Below are 17,779 nucleotides of genomic sequence, written 5' to 3'. Positions count from 1 at the left end.
AATAATTGATGGGAGGCAAAATGGCAGGAGTGTGTTTCTCTGTGCTGACGGGGCATGTGTGGTAGAGGGCTGCTACTTTTTTGGTTGTAGCGTGAGCTCCTGCTTGTGCCTTTAGAGCTGGAGTGTAGGGGGTGGTGGGGGGGACCATATGGGGTGTGTTTTTTGGCTCTGGTGGAGGTGAAGTTTCCCTGTGATTAAAGCTGCATGAAGCTGGTGTTGAGCTGCACCTGCCAGAGTGACCTCTGCTGCTGTGGCTGATTAGAGGCTCTTGAAACAGTGGGAAGCTTGGGGTGAATATTTCTGTCGTTTTGGAAGAGATGCAGTATTTAGACCACTATCACTAGGAGGTGGCAGATTTGAGGAAGTGAGCTTTTTGAATTCCAGGAGACGCAATGTTTAATAAATCCCATTTATTTAAAGATATTTTAAAGTTTTAAGGTGGAAAGTTGAACCTAGTAAAGCAGCGCTCTAGACCTGCCAGAGCCCGGCTCTATAGCTCTGCTCTCTATAGACTGACCACACAGCTCCCTCAGAGCTGACCATACAAGTCCATACAATGTTTAAACTTTGGTGTTCAGAGTCAGAGCCGCAGATTTGGCTGATCCCAGCTCTGACTGCTGGTCGAGTGCCAGAGTGCTGGTGGTGCTCTCTCGGAAGGGAGCCCACACACACACACGCATTCTGTGTGGATTAAGTCAATCTCTACAAGTGTAGCACATCATATTGTTTTGCTGCAGTTTATGTAAGGTTTTATATAAGAGAAGATATTTGGTGAGGGATAACAGAGGCAGGATCTTTAACTCTGGGATAATATCTCATATTAATGTGCTGAAATACAAATATATATATATATATGATTCCAGGTGGACTCTGGACCCACCGCTACCCTGAACTTGATAAGGGTTACAGATAATGAATGAATGAATGATATTTTCTAAGATCCTCACTAATTTAGTAACATTTAGTACCAAATTTTATTTTATTTTTAGAATATATATTTTATAATATATTTTTTATAATATGTATTATATATATATGCCGTTTAGGCTTATGGACCCATGGATGAGGAGAGAAAGTGTCTGGTGGGGGACAAGTTCTTAAAAAACTGGCAATACCTCTCAAGAGAAAGAGGCTAAAAAGGCTAAAATGAATGTGAGTGTGTGTGTGTGTGTGTGTGTGTGTGTGTATGTGTACTGAGGCCTGCTCTAAGCTCCAATTACACAACTCTTTGATCGCTGGAACCTCCCCTCCCCCCCACTCAAACAAAGCCAGATCATATGCCAAGCGTTCGCCGTTATTGACGTTTGGGTTTATTTACAAGAGGAGGCAGGTGCAGTCCACAACTGTAAGTGTCTTTGGACTGATCTGTGGCCAGTCCATCACTGTGACCAGTGAGCAGTTTTTTCTGTCTCTAGCCCATTTGGGTCTGACAGAAAATGAAAATGGGTGGCTACCCCGTTGTTCTGTAAATGTCAAAGCCTTGGTTAAAAAAATCCCTTTGATGTAGGGCAAGCTTTGAGATACAGGCTTATCTTTTCCACAGGGCGTGTGTAGGTCAGGCTGAATTCTCTCCTGTGAGAACATCATTTAAGACCGTTTTGTACCAAGCCGTACCGTGCCGAGGCGAGTCCAGGCGGGGCCATGAGGGTCCTAGCTGCGAGGGGTCACGTGTGGCGGCTACTGGTTAATGACTCGGCAGTTAAATATTTCAGCAGGTCAGGAAATCAACACTCTGACCAGCCGACTGGTAGATGACGGCATGTAAGACATTGTGTCACTGAGGAGCAGCAGTGTGTACATAGTCAGAGTAAAGCCACCGCACAGATACAAGTTCAGACAAGAAATGTACTCTCAAAAGTACAGTAAAAACTGCTTTCCAGTCTATAGGGTCCCTCAGAAGTGCCCTTTTACTTCCTACACACTAACCATGTGATTTCAGCTCAGGGAACTTCAGCTGGTTAAATGACAAATAAGCAATATTTTTTGATTCTCCTTTGCTTTCTAAAGTAACTAGCAAACTAATGAAGTACACTAATGCAGTGTGTCGTATTGTGTATGTAATATGAGAATCATATGTGTTTTTTATTGACACCCAACAAGTTTGTGTTACGTTTACATTATGTTTTATTGCTCGTGATGATAAAAAATGCACCAGCTGTTTTAACCCCCAAATGAAAGTGATGACTGATGGGTAAACTTCACCTTCTACTTCCTGTGTAGTGATAAACCGTTGCTCACTACTCCCTACGCAGTCTGAAGTTCCCTTTAAACTCTATGCTTTCACTCCATTTGGTTTAGAATCTATTTCATGCAAATTAACCCATAAGGCCTAGTATTTGTGATGTAGATGTTTGTATATTTTTAAATAGAAAATTAAATTAAAATTTCATCCATTCATTCATTATCTGTTACGGCTTATCCAGTTCAGGGTCGCGGTGGGTCCGGAGCCTACCTGGAATCATTGGGCGCAAGGCGGGAATACACCCTGGAGGGGGTGCCAATCCTTCACAGGACAACACAGACACACACACACACACATTCACACACACACCTACGGACACTTTTGAGTCACCAATCCACCTACAAACGTGTGTTTTTGGACTGTGGGAGGAAACCGGTGCACCCGGAGGAAACACACGCAGACACGGGGAGAACACACCAACTCCTCACAGACAGTCACCCGGAGGAAACCCACGCGGACACGGGAAAAACACACCAACTCCTCACAGACAGTCACCCGGAGGAAACCCACGCGGACACGGGGAAAACACACCAACTCCTCACAGACAGTCACCCGGAGGAAACCCACGCGGACACAGGGAGAACACACTAACTCCTCACAGACAGTCACCCGGAGGAAACCCACGCGGACACGGGGAAAACACACCAACTCCTCACAGACAGTCACCCGGAGGAAACCCACGCGGACACGGGGAAAACACACCAACTCCTCACAGACAGTCACCCGGAGGAAACCCACGCGGACACGGGGAGAACACACCACACTCCTCACAGACAGTCACCCGGAGCGGGAATCGAACCCACAACCTCCAGGCCCCTGGAGCTGTGTGACTGTGGCACTACCTGCTGCGCCACTGTGCCGCCCTAAATTAAAAATATTTTACAAAACTTAATTTTGTACAAAATCTTTTATCTCCATTTAAAACACTCTCTGCTATATACCTTGGGTCAAAATTTATGTCAAACACACCAATAAAAATGGTCTGGAATGACTTTAGATTAAATCTGGCCACAATGAGTCTGGTGCATTGAATGTTGATATTTTTTTCACATTTACCTTTAGCATTTTTGGAGATACAAGGTTGTTCACTAACTAAAAGTAAATAAGTACTCTTCAGTTGACATTTTAGTCAATTTCTTTCTGAGAGACAAGTTTCGTTCTGTTGCTAGATCACTCGCGTCTGCATTAAGTAAATAGTTTTTTGAACTTTTGGTAATAAATATTGCTTGCACTTAGCAGAGCCTAACACTCATGCTGATAGGTGTCTGATGGAGCTGCATCAATCTTCTAACCCCTGGGAATCAGCTCCTGAAAGAGGTTGAAGAGCCTCTCTGAAGTAAACATTGGATTTAATGTTTGCGCATGGAGTTTGGTGGTTTGATGGCCGCTACAGTGTTAGCGCTGTCTGTGGTGCTGAAAGTGATCATATGGACTTATGCTGGTATCAGCATAGTTGCTTTAAAGTTACATTTGTATCAACAATTCAAACCGATATTCAGTGATGCATTTACTGTGCTCTGAAAGAGCAGAATATTTGACAGATTTTGTGTTACTAAGCTAAGCTCAAGCATTTTGTGAATTTCTTTTGATGTTGTACAATTTTAACGTTCTTAGAAAAGTTACATTGTTACGTGAAATTCTAATTTCTGCGTATATATTAAATGTAATAGTAAATTCTGCACAATAGATAGACACAATATCATCCCAAGCCAAGTAAACCAGGCTCTCTTACTGTTAGAAATGTCATTGATCTAGTAATAGATGCTTCGAGACGTAATACATTTTTAAGAAACACAGATGTACAGTGTCTTTGAAGTACTGAATAGCGCCGGCTTGTGGTGAAGAACATACACGAGTGAGTGAGTATGTACGGTATATGAGTGAATGACTTACAAGAATTTCTATTGAACATTGACAGAATGTAACAGATATCTGTTATTATCTTTTAATTAATTATCTCCCCAATTCTAGCCATCATCAGTTCCACCCGTTGACTGTTAACTCTCTCAAACACACTGCTCCCAGGCTGGTAGAGTGAAAGCAGCACATGCTTCCTCTGAGACATTCTTCTCAAACTGCTACTAAAACAGAACTGTTTGAGCTCAACACACTTGGCGGAGAACACTAAATGTGTAAGTCGCTTTGGATAAAAGCGTCTGCCAAATGCATAAATGTAAATGTAAATGTAAATGCCCAAATCTGTTATGACACCCTGGCTTCATGCTGCTGATTCTACTTACACAAAGAAAGTGAGGCCAATTGTGCTCTTCGGACCCCTGCCCTCAGGTGGCAGTGGTGTCTCGAGGGTGTCCAGCCTGTGATCTCGTCATGATGGGGACAACACTTAAACGGTTCTATAGTGTATTAATTGTATCAGCTCATTGCACCATCCAGTTGTACTCACTTTGCTTGATATGAAGGCCATTGCTTGTATTTGTATTCCTCTGTGGTTAGAGGTATGTAAGCTGCTACTCAGGTTAACTGCTTTCTTCGCTGGCATTTGGCTTAGACCTGAGGCCCCTGTGCATTGTAATGGAGTCAATGTAATCCGCTTTACTGTTTTTCCCCAACTTTAAATATTAGATTAGTTTTGTTTTATTAAAAGTAAGTTCTTTGAACATTCAGGATACTATGAGCTTGTGCAGGAACATGCCACGCTAAGAGTCTAAACCATGATACTGTAACAGCTCCGTTAGTGTGTGTGCTGCATGTTTTTGCCAGACGCCAGGTGCTCTGAAATCCCCCCCGCCTCAATGCTGCCACTTTCTGTTTAAGCTGGAATCGAGACAATGAAGCCAGGCATAATGGACTTTAGAGTGGCTCTCCCTTTCGTCTCTCTGTTGTGTGGTGATGTCCTCCTTATGTATACAGACATTTACTGTTTCAGGGTTTAGAATATGATTAGATTCTGGCTCTAACCAACCAAGACTATAACAGCCTACAGAACACTGATAACGATAAATGTTTACTTATGTTGATTGGTTAAGTTCTCTTTGACTTTACATGGTTAATTAAAGTGTGGCCATATAAACAAGGTTGTAGCCTTAAGGATGGATATTGTGAGCTACAAATTCATTGAGCACTATACCTTTATTATACTCTACACATGCTAAAGTGAACATCCAACATTTATTCTCAAATTAAAGGCATAGTTCATGATTGTAATAAAAAAAAACACTATATAAAATTCAGTAGTTGTTTCCTTACCATTCGCTAGCTAATAAATGAAAAAAAAAAAAAACTGGCTAGGTCCTGTATGCAATTTCTTTCTCTCAGACTGAGGGAGAGGGAGGAGAGGAAGACAGGAAGAGAAGGAGGAGGGATACAGAGTGAGAGAGAGAGAGAGAGAGACAGAAGTGGTGACACTGCTCAAGTCACTGCCATTGCTGTCTCTGTGCTCTCTCTCTCTCTCTCTCTCTCTCTCTCTCTCTCTCTCTCTCTCTCTCTCTTCCCAATGGCAGAGGCATCTGGAGTTGTTTTAGACAATGGACAGAACCCCAAACGTTGAAAAGCACAAATAAAAATGAGGACATTGCTTTATTCTTGCTCCATATGTGGGTAATATTATTTGGGATTTATTTTTACTGTTTCAGATCACTTAAGGTGGAAATGTGTCCAGACCCGGGATATGGCTAACCGCGCAACTGAAAGTGCTACAAAACGAAACAGCTCGAGTTAAAAAAGAGTTTCTGTAGTAATTCAAACAGTGAATAAAAATGTACAGACAAATTAAAATTCTTCCATTTACAAACAGCAGTCGTTATTTTCCCTCAAACACACAGTTCCACCTTAAAAGGCGAGGAGCTCAGAACTGCGTTCCCCCACAATAGTGCATTAGTTGGGCATTAGTGCATGTGTTGCCCCTGTGCTCCAATACCATCTTCTAAACTTCTCAGAAGAAGAGTTAGAGATGATAGAACAACAGATTTGGCAACAAATCTTTCAGGGTTTAATGGTGTTCATTAAAGACACAATGAAATTAGAGACCCATCTCATGTCAGGCTTTCCTATGTAGAATGTACTAGTTGTGAGCTGAATGTCTGGCTCCACATTAAGGGGTTAAAGAAGTGGGCTTCAGTTCGATCTCCACGACTGGTAGGAAAATTAGGAGCTGGGAGAGTGAAGGGACATAGCTGTGTCCTCTCTTAATCCACAGCTGTAGTGCACTTGAGCAAGACCCCTAACCCCCAACTGCACAAAAACTAAATTATAAAAATACAAATATAATATTAGACCTTTAACTTGTAGTTAATTTAATTCACTCACTCACCTGCTCACTCCTCCCCATACATACTCACTTACAAACATACTCATGCTCCCTTACTCACTCACTCACTCACTCACTCACCTGCTCAGTCCCTCCCATATATACGCACTCAGTTACTCACTCACTAACCCGCTCATTCCCTCCCATACATACTCACTCACTCACTCACCTCCTCACTTACTTCCATATGTACTCACTCACTCACCTGCTCACTCACTCCCATATATACTCACTCACTTACTAACCTGTTCATTCCCTCCCATATATACTCACTCACTCACTCACCTGCTCACTCACTCACTAACCGACTCACTCCCTCCCATACATACTCACTCACTCACTCACTCACTCACCTGCTCACTCACTCCCATATATACTCACTCAGTCACTCACTCACTAACCCGCTCGTTCCCTCTCATACATACTCACTCACTCACTCACTGACCCGCTCGTTCCCTCACATACATACATACTCACTCACTCACTCACTCACTCACTCACTCCCATATATACTCACTCACTTACTAACCTGTTCACACCCTCCCATATATACTCACTCACTCACCTGCTCACTCACTCACTCACTCACTCACTCACCTATATACTCACTACCACACATACTCACATACACACATATTCACTCACTCACTCACTCACTCACTCACATATATACTCACTCACTACCACACATACTCACATACACACATACTCACTCACTCACCTGCTTACTCACTCACCTGCTCACTCACTACCACACATACTCACTAATTCACTTACACATACTCACTCATACTTAATGGTGAGGAATTGCACCACAAGGGGAGCTGTTTCACAAGGGGGAGTTAGTGTGCTCCTCATCATTTTGTGTCCTTGTTTATTTAATTATATTTTTGTGTCGTGTTGGCCATTGCGGACGTCTACAGCCAGTTTGCTGCAATTGTAATATCAGCCAGAACACAAGCTCTGCGTAAGTAGGTTAAAAATCTCTAATGACAATGAAGAATAAAAATTAAAATGGAAGCTCTTGTTCTGTTTGAAAATCACTCAATATTATAATGATTAATCTTTCAGCCTCATGGTGTAGGTATGAGATCAACTACCCCCAGCATGTGCATGCACAAAGACACACACACACACACACACACACACACACACACACACACACACACACACACACTTCAAAGAGCTAAGCAGGGGTGGTCTTGCCTTGTGGCCAGAATCAGTAAAATATGTAGATTCAAAGAATGCACTGAAACAATTCCCATAATATATGACAAAAAGAGCATACATTCAAATACACACACAGACACAAACACACACACACACACACACACACATACAGATCCTGTGTTTGGCTCGGGGACAGAGGTGTTGTCACTAGCAGTTAGCATCAGCGCTCTGGGTAGCACACTGCTGCCTCTCTTACTCTCTTCTCACCCTTTCTCTCTCTCTCTCTCTCTCTCTCTCTCTTCCTCTCCCTCCACCCCCCACTCCCTCACTCTACTGGCTGACCTTTTCTTGGTCAGCACTCCTCCTTTAGCAGCACCGTCTCACTTCATCTCTCTTTCCACTTCCTTCTACATTTCATCCATCTCTCTGACCGCTCCTCAGTTTGTTGGACGATGCTTTCAGACCACGTTATTGATGTGGTTCACAACAGATAAATAGATAATGTTCATCATAATCACGCTCAGCAGCCTGCCCAGTCTGCAGGCTGTAAAGTAAGGATGGAGTAATAACGAATCCTGAGGAGCCCACAAGCAATTCACACACACACACACACACACAAAGCATACTGGCGCTTAGGTTGTCCTCTTGAAAACAAGACCAATTTTGACTCTTTCCATCAATCCACTCATTAGTAATCCTCATGTTTGTGTTTCTGCTGTGGCCGTGTAGCTTGGGCTCTCAGCTTTAACGACACGTCCATCAAGTCTGTAGACCAATCAGGGGCGATGCCTAACAGACACACAACGTCAAACAATAAATCATTTTTCAAAGCTTAGATCCCTTTCACTGTCTGCCCTTTCCCTACTGAGACCATTTAAACACAGGAGGGGAGTGAGGGAGGTGGCCTCAGTCTACAGCCAATCGGGGAAAGCTCCCTCCATCCAACGCATCTACTCTTAAAGGGGAAGAGTACTGGGTTAGAAACAATACTAAATATCAGAACTTTTTTCCTGTTTGGTGAGGGTAAGAAGCCATTTGGAGAGGTGCATGAGATTAGTTTGTCAAGGAAGGTAAAATGGAAAATGTTGCCATTAAGCTGAGATAAAACATAATTAATAATTTTCCTTATGGAGAGGTTGGGGTCTTTGAAGATTCCAAAGGAAGATTTTAAAGAAGGTTCCAAACTAAATTGAGAAAAGTGCCTAAAATGTTGTGCTGTTTTGGCTACATTTCGACCACCGAAAATTCATTTCCATATCTTTAAACATTCTGAAGGCTTTTCAGTAACATTACTTCATAAACCTGCCTCTAATTTATTCACTGCCACAAGATTTGAGCATTTAATTTCAGGTGGAAAATGGAAAAAATACCTGGAGTGTTAAGAGGTTAAAAACCAGCATGAAAATGGATCGTGATAAAATAGAGATTGTGATCGTGCAAAAAAAAAAAAAAAGTGATCATGTATTTTTGCCATATCACCCACCCCTAATCATCACTACATGTTGTTATGAGGGAAATCAATTTTAATGTGTCGTCCATAACGTTTAGGGCAAAGACATATTTTATGAATCCCTGCTCTCCACCCACACCTCCATCACTTGAAAGCCAGATCTCAGAAATCAGGATTGATATCAGTATCTTAGGTTTACGACATCAGAACCCCTGGCTGTTTGAATCCACCCATTTGGGACTGTTTTTGGAACACTGCGGTTTCTAAGGGGACATTTTAGCATAAACAACACCACACAGACATGTTAACAAGGTTAAACATGATTTTCACTGGAGGGAGTCTTTAGGAAGAACTGGTGCTGTTATTAACAGTAATCAGACTTGAAGGCCAAGTAGGACCTCGACACAATTTATTATCACAATTTATTTATATATTTACTAACACTTTTACAGTGTACTCAAAGGCCCCTCTGACTGGTAGTGTCTTTTGGAGTGTGCAGTTGTTGTGGCAGTGTGTCCTGGCTTTGTGAAGCCCTTGCTGTTTGTCTGTCAGTATTCCTCCTCCGTGGCATGCACTGCGGCACATTATTTCGGTAATCTCTCCGTCCTTGTCATTCAAATGAGGCTGACATTTCAAACTGACATTTCTTTTGTGGCACTATCGTTAAATGACGAATGGTCGTGTCCCGTGACTGATGAAGGAGATAGAGGAGAGATAGAGCGAACCACAGAAGGCCCAGAGTGAGTTCTCTGCTGTTTCCGTCTTAGACTTCCTAGCAAACTGAAAATGAAATGGTGCGTGGGTGTGTGATTAGGTTTGAGAATGCTGGTATGAACTGGTGTGTAGATGGTTCTGCATTGGTATCTAATTGTGTTTGTGGGTTATTAGCGCTGTTGTAATTGCTTTAATTGTAGTTCTTGGGTCTTCTTTCATTGTATTCTGTGGATGAAGCTGTGCAGCCTCACACAGGGACATTTATGAATTCACCGATGGTCAGTACCATAGGAAACAGTATGTTAATTCTGACAAAACGCAGAAACACCTTTTGCTCCAGGGCTCACTGAAATGACACTTGAGTTGGCTGTCATTGTGCTGGGTGATGGGGGAGAGAGAGGGCCCTCTTACCAACCCAGAGAGAACATTGATATATAATAGTGCAGGGCGATATTTCTAATGTTGCTGGGAGCTTTGTTCCTCTCTTATTTTTTGAGCACTGTTTATATTTGGTGAGTGATTGTGCTTTGGTTGCTGAAACTGTTTTTTTTAGCATTTACATGTGACTTTTTTTGTTCTGTGTCATCTTAATTATAGTCAAAATACAGCACGTCCACACCACAGATGCTGTGTTTTTGTTTGGTACGAGCTGATAGGGTCAGAATCATGTGACTACAGCTTGGTAGCGTGGTTTTAAAGGGACAGTACATGAACACATAGTGGGGACATAACAGAATAAAACAAAATAGTTGAAAATCATTTATATAATTGATATAGACAAGATTGTGTCGGTTAGAAGTTCTGAATGTCGATTTAGATTCATTTTTGATTAACCGCCCAGCCCTAATATATAATATAAATTGTCTATCTTTGACCACTGACGTCTCAGTCGTGTCTTTAAGAGCACATCCCTAAGGATGGGTTTTATCCGCATTTTTCACACTGTCATATCTTCTCAAAACATAAATATAGTATACGGTGTTACAGGGGGATGGCTTTAGCACACCCCAGCACACGTTGATGATAAAAACTAGTGTCTGAGAGAGCAAAGTCCAACAAGTGGTGCTGGAGGAAGAGAAATGTTTGAAAAGAAGTGAAATAAGACAGGTTCTACACTGTTTACAAGCGTAGCTGGCCAGCTAGGCTTAGATAAGTGAGCTGACAGACTAAACACCACAGCGCAGACCGTGTTCCAGCGAACTGATGCTCAAATCACACATGTTTAGAGGATAAAGCCTCACAGCACAAAGGTGAGTGAAATGTTTTCAGCTTTATTCCACTCTCAAGCCAAACTTCAAGTTAAACTCACAAATGTGGTGGTCTACTAGGCTTGTGCCTTTTCCCCCAATCGTTTTCAGAGCATGATATCACCAAACAGCGCCCCCTCACTGTGGCTCTCTTAAATGCGCAAGAATGACACAAAACAGAAATTTGTCACACCAGACATGTCACAGTTTTGAAAAACTCTCCTCGTTTTGAGATACGATCCATATTTTTAAGTACAGACATATACGATTTTGCCCTTATACTGCCCAAGTCTAGTTCCAATGAGAGTTTCAGACAAGTGAATTCAAACTGCCAAGGGTTCTGATGTCATAAGCATAAGGAATCAACCCCGGATTGGGCAGGGCTCTTGAGCTGCAAGTAAATGGCTGAGGAGTGGGCGGAGATAGAGTTTGAGGCTAGATTTACATAAATCACTTTTAAGGCATTAGGGGATTTTTTATCTGTGTCAGTAATTGTAAATGTTATTGATGGCTGTAGATGAAGTTTTAGGAGTCGCTGAACCTAGCATCTTTTTGTGGCTAACAATTAATTGAAGCAAGTAGCCACAAGAAGGACTGGCGCCCCCTGCCTTGCAGTATTCCTGCCTTGCACCCAATGATTCCGGGTAGGCTCCGGACCCACCGCGACCCTGAACTGAATAAGCGGTTACAGATAATGAATGAATGAATGAATGAATGAAGTAACCACAAACACAGTTAGCTTTGAATTAGTTGCATAATAGGTTTTGGCTCTTCATGTTCAGTCATGCTATCATTAGCATCTCAACTGAATTATTATTTTTAAGTGCCTGTCCAAGTCGGTTGTTTATCTGTGCTACATTTATCGGCATGAATTTTGAGCCTGTTCCCTTTGAAACATTTTTCGTGGCACAGATTTGTCCACTTTTCAACTTTGCTATTTGCCTAATGACGCTTTGAAATCCTCCCATATCAAAGTACTGATTAACAGAGCTCCTTCCTTTGACCCATGCTGCTAATTGGCATTCAACCTAATAGGACTCACCTGTTGAGCTGTCTTTTTAATTGTGATTAATTAATTTTTCAAAGGGTGTTTCTGGTCTTTTAGCCTCGCTTTATATTAGTGTGTTGAGACAGGACTGCCTGATTGTGGCCTGGGGCATCTGGCTCACTATTTATCATAATGCCATGATGTCCTAGTGATGTCCAGTCCAAAGGATTTGAATGACCTGAGCATAATGTGTCAGTTGCTCTGATCTGCTTCAAAGTATCCAGAGTGACTTGTCACTAAATAGGAACAAATTAATCCAGAATGTTTTTTATAAATTCTGTGTGAACTGAGAGTTTTGGTGAAAGCTAAATTCATTGTTCCACTCCTGGACATTACATAAGTTTGGCTGTGTATCGAATAGAGCCCCATTATGAGTAAAAGGTACAATAAATGTTCCAATTGCTGATGTGAATGTGTCCGAAAGCTCAATAAGCCTAATGCCAAACACAATGTTTCTCTCTTTCCCTGTCTTTTTATATTCCACAGACACACACATGTGAATCTAAAGTTTCCACACAGCTAAAGGTTCATCTCTTAGATCAGAGAGTTCAGGCAGTTTAAGGACCCCTGGATGAGGAGAGAAAGAGGAGAATGTGTTCTGATGGAAGAGAGAAATTCTTATTGTGAAGTTGTATGATGCTGCTTTTTATTTTACATACTTTGTTTTTTTTTTAACACATACACTGTGTTAGAGATTTCTTTCAGGTTTAAAAACAGCCAGAGATAGTTCCTCATGGTTAGTGAAGCGTGTTTATTATTATAGTGTGTGCAGTAAGGTAGTATGCAGTTTGGGACACAGCCTGTGGCTGAGTGCAGGGAAAGAGAGTGTCAGGTGTGACCAGTGTGTGATCAGGTGAGCTGGATTGAGTTGTCTTGGAAACAGAGACTGTTGGTGTGGTTTTCTGGCTGAGGATTATGGGAAATGTAGTTTTGTAGCAGTGTGTGTGGCTGTGACACAGTAAGTTTTGATTTGGAGGTCAAGATTTTATTCTTTATTCTTTTTTACAAGAATTGTAACTCTTTACATTTGTAACCCACTTTAGTAAAACACCCAGTGATTTTTGAATGTTGGTGCATTCATACTGTTAGTGCTAGCGTTAGCGAGGCAGTTGTTCATAGTGCTCTGAATAATCTCTAGAAATAGCAACCACTAGAACTGATAAACCACTTCAGAAAAATGCTTAGTCATCTGACAGCAGGAAAAGAAAGAATACAATGTAAACCCACAAGCCTGTTGAAGTCAGAGGGGTGAAAGTGTCACACATCCTGTCTATATGGACCTGTCAAATTGCGTCATGAACCCGGCCTCTCCACCTTCCCTTGTTTTCTTAGTAGTTTCTACTTCAGACTTTTCATGGCTTTGTAAATCTGCGGTCAGGAAGAGTATAGTGCTGTAAGGCTCCTGGAACTGTGCAGTACTACTGCGTCATCTGCCAAAGTCTGATAGCTTCAGTGTGAATAACAGCCCTTTGGCAGTAAATGTATTTCTGCAGATATTGGCTGGAAAATGTGGAATGTGGCACTATCAGAAAAAACTTGAGAGACATATTACACGTTCAAATACTGGGTAAATCTGCTATGCCACATCTACTCAGTCCTTAGAGCATTTCATTTCCCACAGGAAAACCACACCCCCTACCTGCTTTTCCAGGAGCATCTACTAATGGTGCTTTTTCCACTGCATGGATCCGGCTCTACGTGATTTGACTCAGGACGGCTCGGCACGCTTAAAATTTGTCACTTGTCCACTGGCAGGGTTACCCCGTGAAATGGAGCCGGTGACATTGCAAAATCCTGTCTCTAGGAATTGCTGTCTTTGAAAACCACAACAACAGCGAAGTTAAAGTTAGGTGGGTTTCAGCTGGGACTGAAAACCTATCCGGTTCCAGAGATCGTTCCAGAGAGTCGTGTCGATTACAGTCGTGTAGGTTCCATGCAGTTGAAAAGCGCCATAAGTGGTCACACCTGATACTTCTTTCAGTGAGTGGTCCATTATGGAGTCAACAGGAACCTGTGGTTCAGGCTGTGGAAGGGTACCGTAGCACAATGTATATTTGTCTTGGTGTGATGTACTGTTGCTTAGGCAGTGTGTATTCAAGAGTGCATTCTTCAGCCTTTCCTCATTCTCTCAGTGTCCATTCATCAGTCTCTCCCTCTTTCTCTCTCTGCATCAGCAGCATCTTGTTAGGCATCTTGTTGTGTTAAGTGCTTTTGGCACTGTCTATCTTTGTGTGTGTGTGTGTGTGTGTGTGTGTGTGTGTGTGTGGAGGTAGAGATATACAGCGCTGATCTAAAGACGTTTGATCTCTTAATTCCTGGGCTGGCTCAGTGTAGCTGGTGTTCAGGCTGCTTAGTGTAGCACTTCTGTCACTGGCCAGGACTTTTTTTTATCATCAGCATCCTTAAACACTACAGCTGTCTGCCAACCTTCCCTCCTCCCACCAGAGAGAGAGAGAGAGAGAGAGAGAGAGAGAGAGAGAGAGAGAGAGAGAGAATGGGAGAGGCTGCGATTACTAATGAAATTATGTGTGATTATATTTTCTGGATTAAATCAATTATAATTTTCTGGAGTTTTTAGTGTTACTTTTGTTCAAGAAAAAAAAATGGCAGATTGAACGTTAGAGCTTTAGGTTTAGTAGCAAAATAACTAGGGATGCACCGATTTAGAATTTTTTGGGCCAATAAAATAACCGATAATTAGCACCTTGGAGCAGCCGATACAGATAATAACTGATAATTTTATCTTTTTTTTTGTAATTAAAGCAAATTCACATTGGATTAACAAACTCTTGTTTCGCTTTTCTCTAGTATTTGTACATTTCTGTACTTTTTTATTTTATCTTTTAAGTTTATTAATTGTATTCCATTTACACTTTTATCCAAGATTTACTGCTGGTTCGACATGAATGGTTTCTAGAGGGGCACTAATTAGTGTAGCACCGGGTTTGTTTTGGAATGCAAGGCAGAGAGCTGCATAAAGTGGCTCTGAGCGAGAGAGCGAGTGTGTTTGAGCAAGTGTTTGTAATTGTTTATCATTGTGGTGTTTGAAAGTATCTTGCTGTTGTTTAGCCTGCTGTGTGTGTGTGTTAACACAACTATCTGTGTGTGAGTGTACTGAGCATCGCTCATGTTTTAAATTAGTTTTCACCATGGAGAAATTTAATCCTGGAGGCTGTTCTCTGCAGAAACTGTGAAAAACGTCCACATGGCAGATAATTTACAGGTGTCAGGGCAGATGCGCAGGCACAAAAAAGGTGCCAAGTTATTGGTTGTAATATCAGCTAAAGTTTCAATATTGATCCGAAAACAATAACTAAAAAAAATTTACATATCTGCAAATAATATATAGGCTGCTGATACATCATTATAAAGCAGGAGAAGGAAAAAAAAACTTTCTTAACTTTTAAATGGTGTTCTCCCTGTGTCTGCATGTGTTTTCTCCTGGTGCTCTGATTTACTTCCACTGTAAGGTGGATTGGCTACAGAATTGTCCACAGGTGTGTGTGTGTGTGTGTTCGTGGGTGCATGTGTAAAAGTGTACACAGTTGTCAGTATGTGACCCAGATTGCAACGAATGTTTGGCTCAAATGTGGCACATCTCCCGTTCCCGTTGAGGCCATCATTTGTGTTTGTATAAAGGTGTTGTCTCAGGGTGAGGGACTGCTTTGAGTCAGCTACAGGTCCACCTTATAGAGGCCAGATAAGAGGTGTGCAGCGGGGCAAACCTTCCAGCCCTCCCAACATGTGCCATAACCCAAGTCAAGCCTGGCATATGATATTAAGTGCGCATCTGGCCAACGGAATACATGCCAGTGCCATAACTGATCTGTAAGTGCTAGAAATGCTATGCTAACCACCACAGCCCTGAAGAGGATGAAGCGGTTGCAGTAAATGATTGAATGAATGAAATTTTAATGGAAGCTAATTCCCAGCCATTTTGAAGCATTTGTATATGTCCATTCATTATCCCACATCCACCAAGTATAAAGGACATCTTGTGTTATCTTTGACACTTTAATTGTCAAACTATGTGTTCATCACAAAAGCCCGCTATTCTTTTTTACTCTCACTCTGATTGGATGCACCCAGACTACTAGATTTGATTTGTAGACCCCCCTTATGATGACTGATTTCAGCTATGTAAGGTGTGTGTATGATGCACACACAGCTTGTGCTATGTCTATAGACTTTGACTGATAGAATGAGATAGGGCTACACATGAGGCTAAATCAAAATGCTCAGTGCCAAGCCTGAGCTAAAGGGCCATAAAGCTCCCTCTAGCACTCCTTCCAGTACCTTTTGGGCTGAGTTGGAGTGGTGTTGTGATCCATCATTAGTGCCTGATCTCACCAGTGTAACACTGGATGTGCTGCTGTTTGTCAGCTGAAGATTTCTATGCCTGACTCTGTCCGAGAGTGTGTAAATGTGGCTTCAACTTGCAGTGAGGAAGATTCCTACACAGTCAGATTAAAGGTTAAGTTATATGTTATTATTTCATATGTTAATGAAATTGTTGTCGGACTGAATAGTCCTATATTCCAGCAGATATTCATAAACACACACACGCAGGCATACCCACTCTGTCTTTCTCTGGGGGGTATTCTAAGGCTGCATAGTGTAGATAAGGCTAATTTCCAACTGCAGGCCTTGGTTGCAAATCTCAGTCCATTAAGCAGTTTTAGATAATGCTTATAAGGCTCCTGTAACAGTGCAGTACTGCTGCGTCGTCTGCCAATGTCTGATACCTTCAGAGTGAAAAATACCCCATTGGCAGGAAATGTATTTCTGTGGATATTGCCGGTAAATGTGGCATATGTCACTATCAGAAAAAAACATGATAGAAATATTGCACATGGAAAAACCTGAGTGAATAATGGGAGATTTAGGGGACTTATTTGAAGTTATGGCATTTATTAATGTGAAGCTACTGCATAAAATACACCAACACAAAGGTAGTATTTAATCAAAGTTACCACTTTTGATCAACCGTATTATATTTGTGCTATATAAATATATTTTTACTATGACTGACAGTGTTATTATGCTAACAGGGGGGGTGTGATTTTCAGTGCTTCACATAAATGGCACTTCCTTGTTTACTCCATTAAAAATGTTACTGAATGAAGTCCTCATCTGTGATAGTCCAGGCTGAAGCCCAGCTGCTCACATACTTTATATTATGACAGAATGTGTATTTGTAACTCATTTGAATACAGTTTTTAAAATGATAAGTTGACTACGTTTGTCTGACTGTCCTGGACAGTGATTCCCTGGGTAAAGCAATGAGCCACAGACTAACAAAAGCAACAGCTCAGTAGAAAACTGCAGGTTTTAGAGTGTGTGGCAGTGTAGCCATAAAATAGTATCATGATATTTCAGGGTTTTCTGGCAATAATGATATTCTTGGCAATATGAAAAAAACAGAAAAATACTTGTTTTAATTTCAAGAACACAGTATTACAACAAAATAAATGTTATATTAATATTAATTATATACAGTTAAATATATATTTATAATATATATCAATATTAGGTTACAGTCACACAGCTCCAAGGACCTGAAGTTTGTGGGTTCAAGTCTGTGAGGGTGACTGTCTGTGAGGAGTGTGGTGTGTTCTCCCTGTGTCTGTGTGGGTTTCCT

The 17,779-nt window shown here is 41.5% G+C and overlaps 1 protein-coding gene across 1 annotated transcript in view; it reads left to right on the top strand.

The window, feature by feature from the left end:
• The window catches only part of cacna2d2a (calcium channel, voltage-dependent, alpha 2/delta subunit 2a), a 275,566-nt gene that overhangs the window by 1,249 nt on the left and 256,538 nt on the right, over positions 1-17,779 (top strand). The window lies entirely within an intron of this gene.

This window comes from Hoplias malabaricus, chromosome 3 (genome assembly GCF_029633855.1).
Source record: "Hoplias malabaricus isolate fHopMal1 chromosome 3, fHopMal1.hap1, whole genome shotgun sequence".
In the NCBI taxonomy this organism is placed as follows: domain Eukaryota; kingdom Metazoa; phylum Chordata; class Actinopteri; order Characiformes; family Erythrinidae; genus Hoplias; species Hoplias malabaricus.
The sequence above is the reverse complement of the archived record's forward strand: the minus strand, read 5'-3'. Positions and strand labels throughout refer to the sequence as shown.